General features: G+C 45.4%; 1 protein-coding gene and 1 long non-coding RNA gene across 6 annotated transcripts in view; one reads left to right on the plus strand and one right to left on the minus strand.

Annotated features, from left to right (window-relative positions):
• Nucleotides 1-5013: 5013 nt before the first annotated feature.
• LOC143435302 (uncharacterized) lies at nucleotides 5014-19577 on the minus strand. Of its 5 annotated transcripts, none has more exons than XR_013105476.1 (5): nucleotides 19443-19577; nucleotides 15001-15031; nucleotides 13678-13809; nucleotides 13381-13523; nucleotides 5014-9020 (listed from the first exon to the last, which is right to left on the minus strand). It is a non-coding gene; the product is annotated as an uncharacterized LOC143435302 (long non-coding RNA). The 5 variants fall into 5 exon arrangements; XR_013105477.1 differs by lacking the exon at nucleotides 19443-19577 and adding an exon at nucleotides 18958-19392; XR_013105474.1 differs by lacking the exon at nucleotides 19443-19577 and adding an exon at nucleotides 17436-18302.
• Slc16a9 (solute carrier family 16 member 9) overlaps nucleotides 18343-21444 on the plus strand; it is a 39550-nt gene continuing 36448 nt past the window's right edge. The window contains exon 1 of the mRNA XM_034524430.2: nucleotides 18343-18571. The gene's annotated coding sequence lies outside the window, so the exon portion shown is untranslated. The remainder of the gene's footprint in view (nucleotides 18572-21444) is intronic.

Raw genomic sequence — 21444 nt, forward strand, 5'->3', positions numbered from 1 at the left:
TTCGTGAAGTTTAATGTGTACAAACCAGTCAATGAGGAATTCCTATTTCATCAGTGAGAAAACACAGGCCCAAAGGCATTAAGTCAAAGGCTGAAGTTCCCACAGGACCTGTGGTGGTGATTGCAGCCAGAAGGTGACAAAACCAAGACCCAGCTACAGACCACCCGCTCTAGAATCCTGCTCCTGACTATTTACCAGGACCCCAGCTCCAGAGCACTTCTCCTGAGTCACACTCCTGGCCATCATTACTCTGTCCCACGTCACGCCAGACAGGTTCATGAACTCCTTGGTTCCCCATTTGGAAGACAAGACTTTGGTATGGTTATGAAGAGCTTTAACCCTAATCTCAAGGATCAGAGGAGTAAGAACCCAGTCACATTGTGGAACCCTGCAGCCTGCTGACTGCCTGTTTCAGCCTCTCCTGAGGCTGAGGCTTCAGGCCATGACACAGTGGCATATATATTCTCCAGCCATCAAACTCTGATGCTTTGTGTTCGTCAGCATTCGGAAAGGCCTGATGATGGATGCCTCGGTTCTGCACTGAATAAATACAAGTAGCTATAAAATAATTTTTAAAGTATTTTTATTCTTTGAAAATTTCATACATGTATAGAATATATTTTTTTATCATATTCACCCCATTCCTCCACCTAACTTCTCCCAAATCCATCCCTCAACCCTTCCAATTTTCTTGTCTTTTTAAGAACCCATTGGTTTCAATTTCTGTTACTAATATATTCATGAATACGGGGCCATCCACCAGAGTGTTGGTTGACCTACTGGGGTCTCACACTTAAAGAAAATTGGCTCTCTGTTGGTTAGCAGCTTCCTCCAAATATAAACATTCCCTCCACGGGTCAGGGAAGTTCATGAGACAGGAGAGGAAAACAAGTGGTCACATGTCTGGGAAAGCAGAAACTTGGAAGAGCCTCAAAAACTCTCCTAGACTAGAAAAGGATTTTACTGGAAGAGGCTCTGATCACTCCAGCTGCAGAGCAGAGATTTCTCAGACTGTGGAGCTGCTGGAAGATGCGCGGAGAGCCAGGGACAGGGATGCAGGTTTTGTAAGTTGTTGCTCATACTAGGGTGGCCATGTTGGTGTTGCAGCTGGATAGCTGGATGTATTGCTGCTCCTATAAGTAATCTTTCAACCATATGCTTGTTTTTTTTTTTTTTTTTAAAGGAATTGGTTATTTATTTTAATGTATGTGAGTACCCTGTAGTTGTCTTCAGACACTCAAGAATTGGGCATCGGATCCCATTACAGATGATTGTGAGCCAACCAGGTGGTTGCTGGGAATTGAACTCTGGACCTGTTCTGAAGAACAGGCAGTGCTCTTAAACCGCTGAGCCATCTCTCCAGCCCCCATATGCTTATTAATAACCCCAATAAAATGTATTAATTCACCAAGTTGGACTTTGGTGTAATTGATACTTAGCCTCCCTCTCTGGAAGGAGAAGACACACTGAGTACGTATGTTCATGCAATGCTCATCAGAGGGATGTGGGTGGAGATGTGGGTGGAGAGGGAGGGAGGGAGGGAGGGAGGGAGGGAGGGAGAGAGAGAGAGAGAGAGAGCTACATTTCTCTCTCCCTAAGAAGAGTGCGTCACACAATACTCTCCCCTTTCCAGAAGTCATAAACTGTCCATAGCTTGTGAACCTCTTCCTAGCCAGGCTAGAATGTTGACTGGATTGATCGTGTATAAGCAACTATGGCTGCTGAGAGTTCATGAGTTCAGCAGTCCTCTCATTGTCCATCACACACTGTTTCCCTCTGGTCCTCCCAGACCTCTGGCTTTTATAACCTCTCTGTTCCCATCTGGGATGGGGGATGGGTATGATATAGATGTTCCATCCATGGCATAACACTCCTCTGACATTTGTTCTCTGTGTTCTTTGACCAGTTATGAGTTTCTGTGTTAATAGCCAGCCAGTGCAAAGAGACTACCAAGGTCTGGGAGCTGCACTAAGCTATAGCTTTAGAGATATGAACCTAGGAACTATGTCCATTCAACAGAAGAACAGTAGTAGGGTCACCCCTGGATGTTGGGAGCTCCCAGTCATGGATTCTTGGCCAGATTAACAGTACCGACCATGTGTTTCCTCCTATGGAGCAATCCTTAAATCCAGTCAGAGAATGGTTGGTTGTCCCCATAATGGCCATGCCACTACCACACCCATGGGCATATCTTGTCATATCGCATTCATGTTATTATTGTATCCGGGGACATATCTTTCCAAACTGGTCATTATTGTAACTTACAGAGTTCACAGTTATGTAAGGCTGTTTACGATCCCCTCACCCTTCTCCCCAGCAGCCTGTACAACACCTCCCAGTACTATGAAAACTAGCCAGTTTGGAGGACGGTTCCCAATCAGTACCAACTTGATTCCTTCAAAGTTGGTACTGGGTTCAAAGTGTATGATGTTTTCAGCAATAGGGTCTTTCCTTCAAATTCTGGTGTCCAATAGTTATTAGTCAGGGTTCTCCAAAGGAATAAAAATAATGAAAAAATAATAATATATATATTATATATATATATATTTTATATATATATATAATATATATATAATATATATATATAAATATATATGTGTGTATGTATGTATGTGTATATGTGTATATGTGTATGTATATGTAATTAAAGGGGGGGCTTTATTTGACTGGTTTACAGGATATGGCCTGATTAGTTCAACAGTGGCTGTCTTTCTTACACAGTCGAGTCTAAGAATCTGACAGTTGCTTAGTCCACAAGGCTGGACATCTCAGAAGGACCAATCTGGTGCAGGAGACCTAGAGAATTCCCGGAGAGCTGCTGTCTTCAGTCTATGTTGGAACTCCAAAGAAGTTGGTTCTAATGACAACAAAGGAACATCCTAGTGACAGGATGAGTGAACTTGACACTAAAATAGAGGACAAACAGGCAACAATCAATGTCCCCTCCTCTCTAGTCAAGTCTTTCCTCTGGGCAGCTACCAGAAAGGGCCACGTGCCTTAAAGTGGGTAGGAGGTGGGGGTAGGGTCTTCCTGTTTTAAATAATGTGACCAAGAAAATCCATCTGTGGGGATTTGCTCAACAAAGGTACCACTGTTACTCAACAGATGTTACTGTTCTACTTGGCAGCGTGAACCTGGGAGAGTGGACCCTAAAATTAAGGCTGACTAAAGTCTCATGCAATAGCCAGTTTTATTCTGTGGGCTTCAGACAATTTATATTCAGTGGGTATTCTGAGGATTAGGCAGGGTCATACGAGTTTCGGCTGTAATACAGCCACAAGGGCGACCCGTGCTTAGAAACATTTTTTTTTTTTTTTTGAATAACAAAAGCAAGCAGCAATGTTCAGAGGCCAAACACATTCCTATTTACTACACACAGGAGGGGCGCAGAAGCACATTCCAGGAACAAATTCATGTTATGGAGAAACAGAGGCTACCAGACTCTTGTCTTGGTTACTTTGAGTTCCCTCACAAGCTCTGGGAAATCTCAGATGGTTTCATTCATGGACCATGTCTGGACACCTCTGTAGTGGTTTGAATGAGAAATGTTCCCCCATAGGCTTGAGTATTTGAATGATTGGTCCCCAGTTGGTGGTATTATTTGAGGTATTTGAGGAGGTTTAGGAGGCATGTCCTTGCAGATTGGAACTACATCTCAGGGGTGGGGTGGGCTTTGAGAGTTCTTCTTCAGGCACCAAGCATGCATGTGGTACAAATAAAACACTCATGCACACAAAATAAAAATAAATCTAATGGAAAGACAGACAGACAGAAAGGAAGGAAGGAAGGAAGGAAGGAAGGAAGGAAGGAAGGAAGGAAGACAAGCAAGACTTTGTTGGGCAGTGATGGCACACACTTTTGATCCCAGCAGAAGCAGGCGGATTTCTGAGTTCGAGTCCAGCCTGGTCTACAAAGTGAGTTCCAGGACAGCCAGGGCTACAGAGAAAAAAAAAAAAATGTCTAGGCAGAGATGAAGGAGCGATGGAGAACCACGCATGTATTGGGAGCAGTCCTGCGTAACAACTTACATCTAGGTTAGATATTGGGACACACCTCTAATTGTGTGGGCATCTTGTTAATTGAGCTTTGGTTAACCTTTAAAAAAAATCAGTCAAACAAACAAAAAAGTATTTTGATATGGAAATTTAAATACAGGTCACGGAGAAGTCTCTAATTTTATTCTGAGCAGTTCATTTTTAAAGGTTTCAAAGGTAACCCTCTGGGACAAATGCTGTATCTTTGAGTGTAGGAATACTTCTGGGTGAGCAGCACTGTGAAGCACTCAGTAATTAGGTTGGTAGATGGTCAAACATTTGAGTGCCCTCTTGAAGAATCTCTAAGAACAATCAGTCACAGACCTGTCACAGGAAGTGTGTACAATCCCTAGTCCTGTCCCAGGGGAAGTGTGCTTGGGGATAAACCACTTCTGTTGAAGTGGGAAACCGTGTCTGAGGAAAAGCCAGCAGTGTGTGACGTTTGTGTGCTGGCTTGTACCTCGGTTATTGTTCTGGGTTATTGTTTACATGGCTGTTGATCTTACCAGGAGCAGTCCTACCTACTGAACAGACTTTGGGCAAGAGGCCATGTGGGCCAATCCAAGACCAGTGCAAGTTCAGACCTATTTATAAACCATAGGACAGGTCCCAAGCATGCCCTGCTGTGTGACCTGAGACTGGGGTTAGGGGGGATTAATGTGAGGTATGAGAAGTCCATTGTCGCCAACTGGGTTTCCAGTGTACAGTCATGTGTTCTTCTGGCCAGGAGGTGACTACCACCAGACCTCCTGCGTGCCATGCCTCAGACATGTAAGGGCAGTGGGCTCTCAGGACACACAGTTTCACTTTTCCAGCTTTGTTTATGAAATTATCTTTCTATTTAGAGGTTATTCGCTCAATACATGCTGTCACAGTGTGGTAGATACAGGCACAGATTGAAGAACAAAGAGTTCCTGTCCCCATGGAGCTGGCTTTCTCATAAACTAAATAATAATAATAATCTGTCATAAAAAAAACTAATAGGAACAGGAAGATCCCATGAAATGTGTGAGGATAAAACAGAGCAATATAGTAAAAAAAAAAAAAAAAAAAAAAAATTAATGTGGAGGAGACTATTCTAGTTCAAGAAAGCCAAGAACCCTTTCCTGAGAAATGACCTTGGAGTAGATGTTTGACTGATGGGGGGCTAGGTACATAGAGACGTGGAAGAAAAATTCGGCCTCAGAGAACAGCAGGCTCAAGGGTCCTGGGGTCTGCAGAATGCACTAAAACATAGCCTGGTAAGGATGGGGAGTTAATGCTTCTGGGTTGAGAAACACCAGCTTTGTCACCGCTAGTTGCTCTACAACCATGGTGGGAGATGTCTCCACGGCGGAAGATAGAACATGAGGCTGGGTAGGTGCTGGTGCATGTTCTTTGTGTCAGCCGGCCTCACCGATGCACGGCTTACAATGCAATTTAAAATGTGCAGCCTGATGATCATACGCCAGCACAACTCATCTAAGAAAATCTTTATCACCCCAGTTAGAAATTAGTCCCCTTTCCAGCTGTTGCAATGGCTACGCCATCTTTCTGTACAGCAGCCTTATTCTGGGTGTTTGATACAAATGCATTGATGTCATTTGTGGTCTTTTGTTTGTTTGTTTATTTGTTTCTACCTGGTTCTTTCCCTTAACAAAGTTCATCATGGAATCATATGCATCAACATTTTCTCATGGCAGAATAGTATTAATTGTATGGCTATTCTATGTTTATTTATTTATTTATTTATTTATTTATTTATTCATCAGTCCATGGACATTTAGATTGTTCAATTTTTTGGCTACTATAAACAATGCTTCTATGAACATTTTTTATACAAGCCTTTGTATAAATTTTCATTTTTTTTACCCATATCCTCCAGACTGCAATTAAAATATCATATGCAAATCCTTCTTTTTAACCCCCCCCTTTTTTTTTTTTAAAGCAATTCAGGCTAAATAACTGATCTTTCTTCATTTTTAAAAGATTGAAAGAACCAGTTTCAAAACAGTTAAGTAATAATAAATTACATCTCCCCTTCTAACACCTAGTGTCCTGCTCTGAGTTTTGGAGACAGCAGAATGGGTAGTGAGTGGTAACTATAGTATTAATTCTACAGAAATTTCTTCTTTGAAGGGATTTTTGAGAACATATTCACAAAAGAGTGCATAAGTATTCAATATGTAAAATTTTGTATTAAAACATCCCAAATTCATAATTATTTTGGAGAAATTTCATTACAGCTTTTTTTTTCAGAATTCCTGCATATTTCCCATTAAAATCTACATGGAAATGTTAAAGATGTATGTATGTATGTATGTATGTATGTATGTATGTATGTATATACCTGGACAATATCCTGTAATACACACACACACACACACACACACACATATTATGTTATATATATTATAAGAAACACACAGATACACATATGTGTATATATATATATATGTACATGTGCATGTGTGTATGTGTGTGTGTGTGTGTATGTGTGTGTATGTGTGTGTGTGTGTGTGTGTGTGTGTGTGTAGGAGGCAGTAGTGGCATATGCCTTTAAGTCCCAGCACTCCTGAGGCAGAGGTGGGTGGATCTCTGAGTTTGAGGCCAGCCTGGTCTACAGAGTGAGTTCCAGAACAACAAAGGCTATCTGGAGAAACTGTTATCAGTTCTGTTTCTTTGGAGAACCCTAGCTAATACATAGAAAGATCATTTTTAAAAGGATAAAAATTAAAGCCTTTACCTTCATTTTATTGATTTTCTTTGAATTTTTAAAACTTTTATTAGTTTTCTTAAAATCTCTGTTTTTGTGACATCTAGAAACCATAGGGGCTTGTTTGGGTGCTTACCCATTTCATGTTATGAGATCCTAAAATGTCCTTCACACTACCTTCAAGTACCTTTGGCTGGTCACCAGCTAAGGTCTTCTCATCAGTGATGATTAGATTCCAGTACCGAATTTGGAGCATACGTAAGTTGTATTATCTGTAAATTTCACTTTAAGAAAGCAAGGGGGAATTATGAAATATTCATACCCATGTTAATACGTTTTTGTATATTTATATGAAGTATAAATTAAAGTATGTTGAAGTATGAAATATAAAAGCAATATGAAAGATAAAGTATATTACTCTATAATGTATAATGTCCATGTATATTATGATTACAGATTTCAGGTCTCTCCATCATAAATTGTATATGAATTTCATAGATTACATATTAAAAGAGGCTTATTTGATTGGTCAAAGGTTAGGAAATGTTGTTCCATTGGCTGATTTTTCATAAGCAGAACCTTTGAGCACTGAGATGTAGCCTTTTGTTGTTCACCAGCTGTGAAATTCTTCTCACACACTACACTGTTGGGGCTACACCGTCAAACTGATTACAGATTACAGTTACCAGCAGTGTTAGGCGTTTCTTTTTCTACCTTACAGAAATGTTCCTTTTTTGATTTAGTCAATAGCATAGTGTAGCACTATTGCCCCAAGAGTCTAGTGAAGAATACTCATGACCTGCCAAAGAAAAGTTGAACTAGTGGGCTTTCCAAGAATCACAGCTAAGTCAGAACCTGGCTCTCTAGATCATTTAGAAGACAGTTGACAGAAGACATTCATAGCCGTAGGAGATACTGGCAAGACGTGGGAATAGGGTAATTTCCAAGCAGGGGTTCAGGTCTACTTAAATCACTAACCTCAAGGCTGTTTTTGTTGTTGCTGTTACTGCTGTTTTGGAAACAGGGTGTTACTATGTAGCCAGGGTCGGCCTCAAACTCACAGAGATTCACCTGGGTCTGCCTCCTGATTGGAGGATTAAAAGCATGTGACACCATACCTGGTTTTAAGGTGTTTTAAGACTCTATTGGTCTATGTTCCTTGTTGATTATCTGAGCTGGTTGCCATGGAGGTTTGGTAAAACAGACTTCTTGAGTGAATTTTGACAACTACTGTTGATGTTGTATCTTGAAGCCTTTTATACACAGCATCTGTTCGTGGTCACTGTAATAGGTGTGCCCTCTATTGTATAGCAGAGGCAGACCAGATCGGAAGTTGTGATGGAGTTCTTTGGTGCACACGTGAGAGTAGGTACTTGCTGCACTTCCTAGTGTTAGGCTGTCACATATACCTTTTCTGGTACAATTCCAAGCCTCTCAGTTACAATGTGAGTTACGTGTTAGAATCAAAGGAACAGGACCCAGAAGGTAGAAAACCCAACAGAAGTCATAAAACTATGAGGCAGTCATGCCTTTAGCATCCTGGCTTTTGTCTTCTGTGCCCTCCATCTCTACACTCAGCTCCTAGGGACTTCTGTTTCTTCACCTAAAATAATTGACAGGTAAAAGTCTGCATGGAGTTGGAGTACTGTGTGTGCTGAGGGAGTGTGTCAATCTCCAGGATAGCTTCTACTTCTCAGCTTCCGATCACATTCAGTGCTCCCAAATCAATAAATCCAGGAACCTGCATAAAGCTAGGTGTGATGCCACACAACTGCAATCTCAGTACTTGGGAAGCTGGAGCAGGTGGATCAAGAGTCACAGCAGGAGCCAGGCGGTGGTGGCACACACTTTTAATCCCAGCACTTGGGAGGCAGAGGCAGGTGGAATATCTGAGTTCAAGGCCAGCCTGCTCTACAGAGTGAGTTCCAGGACAGCCAGGGCTATACAGACAAACCCTGTCTTGAAAAACCAAAACCAAACCAAACCAAACCAAACCAAACCAAACCAAACCAAACCAAAGAGTCACAACCTGAGCTACAGAAAGAGGCCCTGGGAAGTGGAGCAGGGAGGGGGAGAAGAGAAAGTCAAGGAAACATTCTAAGAATCAAACCATCCAGAAGCAGCCTCCTTGTTGTTCCAAGGATGCACGGAGGGCCACGTTCAATGGGAAGAAATGTCTCCAGTTATCATTGTACATGAGGTTTACAGTTCATTGTGTCTTGCTTTGGTGAGTAGCAGACTTTGAGTGATAGACCCAACCATTTGTCCTCTGGTGAAGGCTCTCTGTAGATCTGGAAAAGCAATGTTTTTTTTTATTATTAAAAAATCTAAATACATAATGGTGGATTTATTTGGAGGTAAAGGGCGCTGGCGTGTTTCCCTCTGAGCTGGTTATATGTCTGGGTTTGATTGACAACTGTTTGCTTACTATTGTCAAAGACGGTCACTCCATTACTTCTCAAGTCTTCTTTAGTCTGCTCATTATCCCTTGATGAGGACAACCTGATTTCTTGGGAAACCCTAACTGAGACACCTGTCAAGGCAGGTAGCTAGGAGGAGGAGGATCTCAAAGCCCAGTCCCACATTGATAAAGCCACAACTACTCCAACCAGGCCACATCTCCTAGTATTACGACTCTCTGGGACAAGCGTATTCAAACCACCATAACAGGTACCGTTGTCAATCTCCTAGGGTGGAGTAACTTTGCTGCTTTCTACTTCTGGTGCATCTGCTGGCTGATCTACGATCTCGTGTTTGAAACCACACAGATCAGGAAACTGAATCAGAAATGAGAATCTGCACTGTTTCCAGCTGCAAAGGAAATCTTGGTGCGTTTTTGACTCAGTAACACTGAAGCTTCATAGGACGCTCTGTGAGCTGTGGGCACAACAGGAAGCTGCGAGAGTTGGCTGTCTTCTGAACTGGTTTGCAGTTATGAGATAGACCTCCGTACTTTCTCAGTAGTCCTTAGTGAACTCTTATCTCTAAAGCCCAAGTTGGGGAATCAGTGAGTTTTACACTTACAAGAGAGCGGGTGAGGGGTTAGTTACAGGCCTATAGATGATTCAAAGGCAGAATCCATCACGAAAGCTCATGCAATCAGGGTGATAGCTCAAGGCTGAACTCTGGAGCTCTGCCCAACTTACTAGTAGCTCTACAGGTTGGAAAGTGACACCTAGGGGAGGGCATCTTGCCATTCTGATGTCACAAGGCTTCCTGAGTCTTAAAAGCCTTCTCCAGGATGGAATGCTTTCAATCTAGTATCCGCCCTCCCCTGTCCCTGTATTCCTGGGAGATGGGCTCCTGTGGGAAAAAGTTTCTTTACACCATCAGTGCCAGGCTTCTGTTTGGGTATGCCTACTGCTGGGCACTTTCAAAAGATTGCAAGATGAAACCTCAATTAAGAAAATGCCACCACTTGACTGAGTTGGGGACTAGGCTGGGCTGGGTTTTCTTGACTGATGACTGATCGTGGAGGGCCCGGTTCACTGTGGCTGGTGCTACCCCTGGGCTGGTGGTCATAGGTGCTTTAAGAAGGCAGGCTGAGCAAACTATGAGAAGCAAGCTAGTAGGTAGCACTCCTTCATGGGTTCTGCATCAGTTCCTGCCTCCAGGTTCCTGCCCTGCTTGAGTTACTTCCCTGGCTGTCTTAGATGACGATGAACTGGATTAGGAGAAACTGGAAGTGAAATAATGTGCGGAGCCGACAGAAGGCGGCTATCATCCTTGCAGCCATCTTGAGCCATATACCCTGAGAAGAGATTTGATTACAATAGCCTACAACAGCTGAGCACACTCTGATAACATCTTGTTTTAGATACCCAGGATCTTCCCTTGGATGTGTGAGACTTAAAGGTGTGATTTAGAGCTGAGACTTAAGGGCGAGACTTAGAGATCAGATTTAGAGATAAGACCTAAGGGCGTGCTTAGAAGTGAGACATATAAAAGGCGAGAGGCAGACAGAAGAGTGGAGTACAACTTGGAACTAGGAATTAGTTAGAGAGTACAATTTAGAGTACAACTTGAAGTAGGAATTAGGCATTGAGGAAAAAGAATTATTAGGTATTAGGCACTAGAACTTGGAAGAAGAAACTTGGAACTTGGAGGCACTAGAGACTAGGAACTAGGGACTAGGAACTAGGGACTAGGAATTAGGGACTAGGAACTCAAGACTTGGGACTTGAAGAGAAGAAGAGAGACTGAAGAATAAATGGGATTGAATCACACACTGTCTGGCCTCTATTCTCATCTGTCCTCAATCTCTCTCTTGCTGAACCCCGACCCTCGGACCAGAGCAGCTTGGGGCAGTGTTGGCTCTAACAGTTTAGCTCCCAAGGGTTTTAGCAGGTGCAGGTCCAACATTGATAGAGTGGTCCCCGACATTTTAGCTCCCAAGCGTGGGGCAGAGTGGTCCTCAACAAAATAAACTCTTTCCTCCTCAAGTTGCTTTTGGCCATGGTGCTTCATTACAGTTACAGAAACCCTAACTAAGACAAGTACTGTGATAAAAAAAAAAAAGTAAGACCTATAGTATGGGGGTTAGGCGTTTAGTTCAGTGGTAGAGAACTTGCCTAGAAAGAACAAGATGCTAACCCTAACCCTCCCTCCCACCCCCCAGTACTGAGGGGAAAAATCACAAGAATTTCAACCATGTGGTGGGTCTTAGGGATAAAGATGAGAAAATATTTTGATGTTTGTAAGGGATGGTGTGGGGTTTGAATATGCTTGAATACCCAGGGAGTAGTGCACTATTTGTTGGAGGAAGTGTGTTACTGTGGGCGTGTGCTTTAAGACCCTAGTCCTAGCTGCCTACTGGAAGCCAGTATTTTCCTGTTTGCCTTTGTGGAACAAGATGTAGAACTCTCAGCTCCTCCTGTGCCATGCCTGCCTGGGCGCTCCCATGTTCCTGCTTTGATGATAATGGACTGAACCTCTGAACCTGTAAGCCAATCCCAAATATATATTATCCTTATAAGATTTGCCTTGGTCTCGGTGTTCTGTTCACAGCAGTAAAACCCTAACCAAGACAGATGGATACATTGTTCACGTTTAGGTCTGGTCTATATCAGTTGAGATTCTGTTCACTGTTACATTCCAGCTTCACTTTACGATTCCTCTCTGCTTCATCTCATAAGGTAACGGTCTCGTCTCAGTTATTCCTCAAAAGTTAAAATGGCTGCCGTTTAGCAGTTCCCAAGACCTTTACCTGCTGAAGACCTAGAGTCAAGTCTTTGAACTGACCACAAACGAACGTGGGTTTTGTCTGGACTTTGTGTATAGAGTACAGGTCATGTTCTCTCTCTCTCTCTCTCTCTCTCTCTCTCTCTCTCTCTCTCTCTCTAACCTGACACTTTGAACTGAGAAAGTACTTGGCAACTTTTCAGCTTGTTATATAATGCATGGACGTCTGACTCCAAGGTAGAGGCTCACGGGAAGGAACTGGCACCGTTGAGGAGAGAGATCCAGTTCACTGGTCTTATGTTTGTTTTAAAATAATATCCATTAATTCTGCCTGTATTTACCCAAGAAGAAAACGGATCCTTTGGGACATGTGAACCCAGCAGCTTGTCTCTGGGAGACGAGCCCTGCACTCCAAATGTATTATCTAACAAAACTGTACTGTAGGGTTACGTCAACTGGATGTATGCAGTCCATGTGGGGAATGACTTTGAATTATCTTAGATACTTGATTTTATGTTCCCATCTGAGAATCCCTTGTGCGCCAAGGATTCTGGAATTCTGCATTAACTTTTCCTGGAGGAGACATGGGCAAACTTTCACTGACCTCAAATAAGGCACCAATGACAGACCAAAGAGATGGTTCTTCTCAAGCCTGGTTTGGTGACCCAGTGAGGACTGGTTCTTACTTACAGGGCCATGGCTAAGTGGTTACTTACAAGAGTATGCATTACCCCAGCACAACTCTGTCATTAAGAAGTCTGGTCCCAGTGTCGTGATCTCCATATCTGCATAGATGGAGCTACCCTTCAGCTACTAACCCACCCCCTGGGTACACTAGCACTTCCAAAGACCTACAGACAGCTAAGACAGAACTACATGAAGCAGGGAAGGAGACGCTGGAATCACAGATGAGGAGTCTAAGGGTCCTTCATAGAAGAGGGAATATCAACAGGCCCAATGTTGAGGGTCACTTGCCCAGAATCACAGCTTCTCCATCTACATGGCTAAGACCACAATGGCTGTGCTTGTAGGACAGTCTCTCATCACTCCACGGGGTAAACTGTGAGTGTGTGCAGCCCATGAACGTGGAGGTCACATGCCCTGTTCATTTTGTTTTCATTTTTGTGGATGGAGGGGCTCCTCCAGTGATGGGGGAAGATCAGGAAGTGGTTTGTTCTTATGGTAGCAGACAAGAGGAGAAGGCTGGCTGGAACTGGAGGCTAGTGTAACTTCAAAGGCTTCCCCCATGGGGCTGGAGAGATGGCTCAGTGCTGAAGGGTATGTGCTGTTCTTACAGAGAACCTAGTTCAGTTCCCAGCAGCTGTGTGGCTCAAACCATCTGTAACTCCAGCTCCAGGAGATTTGATACCCATTTCTGACCTACATGGCACCTGTTCACACAACGCACGCACGCACACGCACACACACACATGCATAAAAATAAAAAATATATTTTACAGGAAGACCCACCCCTAGTGACCTCATCCTGGTAAATATGCCGTACTCTCTCAAAGCTTCAAGGCTTTAAACAACAGCACAAACTGAGGATTAAGGGGGTCAACATCCGGGCTTGTTGGGGGTCATTCCAGATCCAAACCTTCGCAGTTTCTCATCTGTGGAAAAAAAAAAAAATGAATAAAAGTTACAGAATTTGCTTTAGAGGATTAACTACTTAGAGCAGAGCCTGGCGGAGCACAGCCGCTAAGGAATTTCAATCTCACAAACTGCATTAAGACAGTTACTAACTTTGAAGGTTCATTCATTTACCCAGTCCCGTGGTCACCCGGTGGTCCATTCCACAATCTCTAAGCAGGTTTCGGCTCTGCTCCTGCCACTGTGCTGTTGGGAGCGGTGACGAGCGGGCCATTTCACACTTGCTCTGAGAAGAGTACAAGTTTGCTGTGCAGAGAGATGATAAGCGCGTTTACACGTTTATATGCAGAGTAACTGAGCATTGTGAGTCTCCAATGTGGACATGCAATATCGCGTGCTTTGAGCTCAAGCCACTGAGGAAGGACTAGGTTGCTCCAGTTGGCTTTGAGACCACTCACTGCCAGCCCGAGGGACCTGAGATGGAAAACCCACATTCCTGTGCACGAGAGCAATGTACAACTTCGCTCCTGACCTCACCGCTCACGGTAGTGGGGAGTAGACATTCAGAGCTTCATTCTCTGTACCCAGACTCCCCATAGGGAAACCCCAGCTCATCTCCCGCTTACCGGGACCAGGGCCATGGGTTTAGCGTTTCTTTAAGCTTGTTTTTATTATCAGCAAAACATACTCAGGCTTCTTGGAAAGCCATAGAAGAGTTGTTTAAACAATGTTGGTCTCTCATGATATGAGCTGTGGTCCCCCGGTGTTTAAATCATGGTCTCAAGTGAGTTGACTCCCACAGGAGTTATGGATGCTGGGTGTTTAAAACTGTTAATCTCAGATGAGTTGCTTCTCTTGGTGTGTAAATTCAGGGTTTGTGTCTCACGTCATTATTTTTCTGAGACAGTGGAAGGAACATGGGTCTTCTCTATCACAGGCCCACAGAAGATTCAACCAGCCACAGCCCTTCTGAAGCCCCATATTCTCATATGTAAGTAGAGACAAGAATGCTTAACCATGGGAGACGTTTCTGAGAGGAAACGAGATGTCAGGGTTCTGGGGAAATCAACAGACTTTCAGAGAATGATATTTATTTCTTCTCCCTTCATCCTTTAATCTTCTAAAGCATTTGTGCAGAGAGTATAACAGATCGAAACATAAATCTGGAGAAATGAGTAAAGTGTCAAGTAATGAATTTTCTAAGTTATTTGCAACATAAAAACTATTTTAAGACCCAGAGGGGGATCGCTCAGCAGTTAGGAGCACTGACTCCTCTTCCAGGGAACTGGGTTCAACTCCTAGCACCCAACTGTCAGTAACACCAGTTCGGGGGATTCTATCACCTCTTCTGGCCTCCTCAGGCACAAGGCAGGCATGTGATGTGCTGACATACATTCAGGAAAAATACTCATACACATAAAATAAAAAAAATAACTATAAACCTAAAAAAATGACTTTAAACAAATACTGTGTATACCCTAAGAGGAAACAACTTACCCACTTTTGTTATTTTCTGTTGTTAGTTGGCCTGTGAGAAGGAAATGGAATTCACTTAATGACTGACAGATCTCTCAGGAAACTGAACAAAACCCCAAACTGTGTTTTCTTTAGTTATCGTTGTTTCAAAGTGCAGCGTCTTTGCAACTAGCTGTCATTTATAAACAGGGGATAAACATGTCTAAAGAAACCTGCTCTTTCTCCATAAGTCAGGAAGAAGACCTGTATCAGCAGGGTGAGTGGTGGATCAGGATGCTGGTCTTCCTGCTAAGACTCTGGTGCTAGTCCAATGGATGCATCCTCCGATGCAACCTCCCAACCCTTCTGTCCTTTTGGTTTCTGTGGCTTCCCTGAGATGAGACCCAAGACAGAGCAATGTCAGGTTAACATTGCCATCTTATCCTCTCAATGACTGGTGTTGCATTTAGTCAGAACTGGGGCCCCTGAGAATATTTACTGAAGCCCTTCCAAAAGAAACCTTTGACGGTAGTAGTGATATCAGGCAAAGAGCAGACCCATCAGTTTGGGGCATCACCTGTATACCCTCACGAGCATGCCTCTAAAAACTTTGCTTCCAATTATTTTCTTGCCAGAGCAGGCTCATTTAAACCCAGCTTCTTTACCAGCCTGGCATGACCTCTCCCTCTTACAAGTTAAAAGTATATCTCTGATCTCTGGGCCAGGAGCCTCAGCTGAGTCTACAGTCCCTGGCTCTTCATGTCCCCTGTACTGAAAACACTGGGGACACGAGGAGATGGTTTTAGTTTCCCTTCCTCCAGTCTCTCTGGGCTTCCAGACCCAGTGTGGTGGGGGAGGGACTCCTCAGGCTTCTCTGGGTCAAATTCTATTTGTAGATACAAGGGCAGGCCTGGCCTAGATCACTGGGTTCTCTTGCTTGTTCCACCACAGTGTGGCTAAACAGAGGACCTCAAGGGACAGGGGGCAACTTTCACATTGCATCCTGGTGGCACGCCCTTTACTCCTAGAGCTGACCTCCGAGCACTAGAGTAACCTTCTAGCCACCTCACTCATCAAACAAGCCAAGCCTTGCCATTGTTTGAGTCTAAGCCCCCAGGGTTTGGTTTCACTGTAAAACAGGAACCTTGCAGTTGCGCAAGGGCACTCCTTCAGTCTGTATGGACAGGCATGGACTGGCCTGAATAGACAGTCCCTTCCCACTCACTGTTCTAAGAGACACTGGGTGCAGGAGGGAACAGGTTGTACCAATTTCACAAGGCTGAGGATGCAAAGATGCAGGCTTTCCCAAACATAGTTCCACAGACATTAACTGGTTTGATCTGCACGTGAGGGCATTGGCATGGGGTCTATGCAGACCAACGAAAGCTTTCTAAAATACCTGTTACTGAAGCACGGAGGGGGAAATGACATAGGTTTCCAGGCAGCTGTAGATAACCATGAGTGAACACAAGCCATCCATCCCAAATGAGACCACCATAGGGAGTGAATACGGAGCCCCTTTCTTCTTCACACGCACATTTTTAGGAGGTTGAGAACATAGTCTCTTCCTTTTTCCTCCCATAAGGTTTTTGTTTGTTTGTTTGGGTGTTTTGTTTTGATACCACCTGCCTTCCATGGATACTGATTTGTTGTTGTTTTTAATTGGTAGCGTTTCTTTTCAGACAAAGGTCTTTGTAGCCCAAGGCTGGCCTAGAATTCATTATGTAGCTCCAGGGTGGACCTGAACTCCCAGAGATCTGCCTTTTCAATTGGGTATGGGTGTGAGTCACCACAGTGGGCTACTGTTACTGTCAGGTATTTTTTCTGAATTTTCTTCCACTTTGAAATAAGCATGGTGTGTGTGTGTGTGTGTGTGTGTGTGTGTGTGTGTGTGTGTCCTGGAAGCAGTCCACCTTGGTTTTGAAGACAGGATCTCTAAGTGAGACCTGGGGCTTTCTAATTAGGGTAGCCTCTACCTCTTTGGTGATGCCAGCCAGCACCTGGAGTTATGTGTATTTATAATTGGGTGCTGGGGATGGCAAGCGCGGGCACACATGCTCTCTCTCCCCTCTCCCCTCTCCCCTCTCCCCTCTCCCCTCTCCCCTCTCCCCTCTCCCCTCTCCCCTCTCCCCTCTCCCCTCTCCCCTCTCCCCTCTCCCCTCTCCCCTCTCCCTCTCCCCTCTCCCTCTCCCCTCTCCCCTCTCCCCTCTCCCTCTTCTTCCTCCTCTCTCCCTCCTCCTCCTCCTCCTCCTCTTCCTCCTCCTCCTCCTCCTCCTCCTCCTCCTCCTCCTCCTCCTCCTCCTCCTCCTCCTCCTCCTTCTTCTTCTTCTTCTTCTCTCTCTCTCTCTCTCTCTCTCTCTCTCTCTCATATATATATATATATTTGAGGGGACTTCTCAATAACCTGAATAGAAAGGGGTTTAGGGAGAAGACCTAAAGCCATTTCTCAGGGTTGTGGGTATGGCCAGATTCTGTACCTTTTCTGAATTCTCAACTCTCCTACACTCGACGATGCAGGCACGATTCTGAGACTCTCACAGATAAGGAAATACGCCGAAAAGGGCTAGGCGGTGGCTCGACTCTAGCTTTGCAGGAGGTAGTCCTTGCCGCCTAAGTTAGAACGCAGGCTTTGCCTGATATGAAGGGAATTCTCAAGCTGTTAGAGAGCCGTAAGTCCCCTTCAGGAATTCAACAGACAGAATGTGCATCGGGCAGAAGAGTGAGCACACTCCACAGTGCAGGCATATCCCTGGAGCGAATGGTGTCCGCACATTCGTTAGCCCCTGGAACCCCAGGGTTTTCTGTGTGGACTTCTGTGACAGCGCAGAGAGCAGTTGATGATGGTAGGTAGCGTGTTGCTTTGCACCACAAGCTGGTGTTAGCCTGGTTCTACTTCAGGACACCTGACCCACCATCTTCACACAACTTCTTCGTCCTCCTGGACGCCTTCCTTTCCCGCGGAGCTGTCACAAAGGAAAGGCTCTGGCATCTTTACTCCCCACTGCCAAAGAGTACCAACTTCACAAAGTTCTAGGGCGCTTTCCTCTGGGATCGCTGCCCACGACTATAGCTCCAGCCAGGAGGCTCCCAGTGACCCCGGGAAGCCAGGAAGGGCATGCGACCCTTGTATTCATTTCCACACGGGCTCCTGGGCGCCTCGCAAATGCACACGGTGCTTGGCGGTGGGCATGCTGGGGGAGCCTCGGGGGGACCAAGGGGATTCCGGTCCGGCCTTCCCTCCCCCCAGCGGGGCCTGAAGCCACCGGTGTAGATGCAGCGCCCCTACCGCCGGCTTTTCCACCGCCTCCATCTCCTCCTCCTCCGCCTCCTCTTCCTTCCCCCCAGCGGGCGTGCAGTCTCAGCCGGTTCAGACTGGCCAAGGTGCCCTGCAGAGGAGATAGGCCAGTGGGACCACCCCGGGAGTGACTTCCCGGGGTGGGCGGTGGGGGTGGAGAAGGTGGAGCCGGCCGGCCGGGCTGCACTCCATGTGTCCCGGGGGCAGAGGGCGGCGACCGTATATTGCGCGCAGCGGGACCGGTCGCCCAGCGCAGGGCCCGGATCAGCAGCCGCGGCCGGAGCTGCGCCCGCGGCCCCAGAGGAGCCCGGGACTCAGGTAAAAAAAAACAAAAACAAAAAACAAAAAACGCAGGAGCTGGGAAGGTCCGGGAGGGAGCTGTCCCCTCACCCCGCAAACTGCATCGAAAGGAGGCGGCGCCGTCACCCCGGGGCGCACCGCTACCGTGCGGCTTCTGGTTTGGGTGTCTGCCCGGGCTTGAGAGCGTCCAGAGAGCCTCGGCGGCGCGCTCTGAACCCCCTTCTAGAAAGAGTGATGGCCTCTGCGAAAATACTCGCAGGGCTGCATTTTGCATGGAGTAGGGGGAAGCAAGGGAGATGAGATCTCGGAAGTAGGCGGGTGCCACCGGATGAGTCTCCCGGGATACCTTCTGCCGGTGCCGGTGGCAGATCAGAAAGGGGCGAGTGACCCACGTGTGTCCTCACCTCCCAGAAGGCCGCTCCTGAGGAGGTGGGCTCAGGTGCTGGGGAGAATCCAGGTTGGGGCGCATAGGTTTGACAAACTGCAAGGACAGCAGCTCACGGTGCGGGCAGGTCCTGCCGAGTTCCGGGCAGGGCAGCACCCGGGCTGCGCTCCAGAGTGTGGGAGCCCAACTGCCAGGCGGCTCCTCCGCCACCTGAACTCTCAAGAGGAACAAAACTTAGAAGGATTTTGGTGCGCATGCCTCAGCTCTGGTTCACCTAGGGAACCTACTTTGGTTCTAGCCATGCACAGTGGTTTTAGGGAGAACAGCAAGCCATTGAACTTGGTCATCCATCAGGTCGGGATTTTACCTCGTTCTTGGAATGCCAGGTCTAGGCAGCACAAAAAAACAAACAAACAAACAAACAAACCGATCCGGAGAGTTTAGGCAGCGTTTACACTACAGGTGTTATTTACATATAATTATTTATGTTGATATCTTACTAACCTTATTGGGCCCATCTGATGAGCTACAGCTCAGTGGTAATATTTAGACATCTTGAATTGCCTAGATTGTCGTTTTCACCTGGAGCAGAGCAGAAACCACTTACATACTCTTAGGCAACAGGCAGAGTGAGCTAAGGTTGAGAAAGAAAGGGTGTGTGGATTGGTTACAGCCTCCAATAAACACTTTGTGAGCGCGGAGAGTAGAGTTGGTACCCATAACCTCCCTCGACTAGCAAATAGAAATCAGACAATAAAATCGGTTCACCTGCCAACTGACAACAAACTTGTATAGTCAGCACCACTGATGTCCTAAGAGCAGGTTTCTTCTTTTCCATCCTTCTGTGTTTGGATAAACGGAGAGACAGGAATCCTAGGTCTCTACTGAAGGGTCTACGGAAAGGACCAGGGGCGTGGTAAGATGGTGAAAAGTGACATTAGGACCGGCTTTTTGATATTTTCTTTGCTTGGCTCTGCAATACTAGCTATGACAGTGGGGAATGGCTGGTGTCTGAATGTCCCAGCAGGTCCTGGGCTTCAGGTAGAGCTGACCACTGCCTAGAGCAAAGGTTTTCAACCTTCCTAATGCTTCGAGCCTTTATTACAGTTTTTCATGTTGTGGTGACCTACTCCCCCCCACCCCCCACCCCCAGCCACAAAATTATTTTCATTGCTACTTCATAACTGTAATTTTGCTACTGTTACGGATGGTAACATCAATAAAGGATATGTAGGATATCTGATATGTGACCCCTGTGAAAAGGTCGTTGGACCCCGAAGGGTTGCGACCCACACACTGGGAGACCAAGAGGCGAATGCCTAGACAGATGCTGTCAGATTTGCCTTCTTTATCCCCCCCCCTTTGAATCTTCCATTTTTTGAGGTCCTTTTCTTTTCTTTTCTTTTTTTTTCTTTTCTTTCTTTCTTTCTTTCTTTCTTTCTTTCTTTCTTTCTTTCTTTTTTTTTTTTTTTGTTTTTAGAAACAGGGTTTCTCTGTATAGCCCTGGCTGTCCTGGAACTCACTCTGTAGACCAGGCTGGCCTCGAACTCAGAAATCCGCCTGCCTCTGCCTCCCAAGTGCTGGGATTAAAGGCGTGCGCCACCACGCGGGGCTTTAAGGTTCTTGTCTACCTTAAAACTTCCCCCAACTTGTACTGATAGACTACTGTTGTGTGAAGAAGTTGGGGGTGGGAGGGTAAGGAGACAGGAAATCAGTGTCTCGAGGGACTTGCCGCTCTCTGGAAAAGAATCATCTGGCAAAAAGTATCATTCAGTTTTAATTAAAGATTGCTGAAGAAGAGAAGCAGGTATTCTAAGCCTGCTAGTGTTTATGTTTAGCAGTTTTTTTTTTTTAATTTTTATTTTTTATTTTTGTAGACACCAAATGATTCTTTGTATAATTTATTTTTGAGTCCCTCCCCCCAAAAAGGTGTGTCCTCTATTCAGTCTGGTAGGAAAGACAGCATGCTTCTGCGTGCTTACAGTGTAAGATGTCGGGGAGGGAGGCGTTCAAAGGCAGCAAGGCCAATATTGTACTATTATTAAATAACAAGAGTTTTGTGCTGGGTGCAGGGTCTCAGTCAAGACTGGAATAGAGAGAGAAGTCTCCCTGATGGGAAGGGGTCCTGCTGAATCAGAGCCTAGCACAGATGGGCAGAGTGGGTTGTGTTCAGAGAAACACGGCTGCTGGGAGTAGTTGGGCCTTGGGATTTACACTAGCTGCAGCTGGGAGATGAGTTGGTACTAAATGGGATATCTGATGCTAAGATGCTGAGTTGGCATTAAATAGGATATCCAATGCTAAGATGCTGAAGCCCGTTCGAATTTTGCCCTTGCGATATGTCGTAACAATCTTGGTGTCCTTGTCTTAGTTTTTGGTCTCCAGTTTGCTCTTCTGAGTTGCCTCTAAAATAAGTAAAGGATTAAAATCTCCATGTTTGTTTCCCATCCACATTTCTGGGAGGTGTTTGGGGGGAGGGGGTAAATAATGTGTTTGACTCCAGAAA

The sequence above is a fragment of the Arvicanthis niloticus genome, chromosome 20 (genome assembly GCF_011762505.2).
Source record: "Arvicanthis niloticus isolate mArvNil1 chromosome 20, mArvNil1.pat.X, whole genome shotgun sequence".
Classification (NCBI taxonomy): Eukaryota; Metazoa; Chordata; class Mammalia; order Rodentia; family Muridae; genus Arvicanthis; species Arvicanthis niloticus.